We start from the raw sequence: 1,157 nt of genomic DNA, 5'->3' as shown, positions 1-1,157 counted from the left end.
CTGGTATCTCATTAATATTCTGATATCTGCTATCAAACAGATACCAGATAATTAACACTGATATCGGCTTAATTATCTCGTATCTGTTTGATACACTGATATCGGCTTAATTATCTGGAATCTGGTTAATATTCTGATATCTTCTCAATTATCTGATATCTAGTTAATATTCTGATATCAGATTCATTATCGTGTATCTGGTTAATATTCTGATATCTGCTTAATATTCTGATATCTGCTCAATTATCTCGTATCTAGTTAATATTCTGACATCTGATTAATTATTCTGTATCTGATTGATATTGTGATATCTGCTTAATTATTCTGTATCTGATTGATATTCTGATATCTGCTTAATTATCTGGTATCTGGTCAATATTTTGATATATGCTTAATTATCTATATCTAGTTAAATATCTGAATATTAACAAGATACCAGAAAATTAATGAGATATCAGAATATCAATCAGATACAGAATAATTAATCAGATATCAGAATACTGCTTAATTATCTTGGTATCTGGTTGATATACTTAGATCTGCTTAATTGTTTGGTATCGGTTGATATACTAATTTCGGCTTAATTATTTGGTATCTAATTAATATACTGATGTCTGCTTAATTATCTGGTATCTGTTTGATATACTGATACCTGCTCAATTATCTGGTATCTGGTTAATATTCTGATATCTGTTTAATTATCTGGTATCTGATTAATATACGGATATCTGCTTAATTATCTGGTATCTGTTTGATATACTGATATCTGCTTAATTATCTGGAATCTGGTTAATATTCTGATATCGGCTTAATTATCTGGTGTCTGGTTAATATTATGATATCTGATTAATTATCCTGTATCTGATTAATATTCTGATATCGGCTTAATTATCTGGTATCTGGTTAATATCCTGATATCTGCTTAATTATCTGGTATCTGGTTATTATTCTGATATCTACTTAATTATCTGGTGTCTGGTTAATATTATGATATCTGCATAATTATCTGATATCTGGTTAATATTCTGATATCTGCTCAATTATATGGTGTCTGGTTAATATTCTGACATCTGTTTAATTATCTGGTATCTGGTTAATATTCTGATATCTGCTTAATCATTTGGTGTCTGGTTAATATTCTGATATCTTCTCAATTA

Source organism: Limulus polyphemus, unplaced genomic scaffold (genome assembly GCF_000517525.1).
Source record: "Limulus polyphemus unplaced genomic scaffold, Limulus_polyphemus-2.1.2 Scaffold2902, whole genome shotgun sequence".
NCBI lineage: Eukaryota > Metazoa > Arthropoda > Merostomata > Xiphosura > Limulidae > Limulus > Limulus polyphemus.
Note: the sequence above shows the minus strand (reverse complement) of the source record.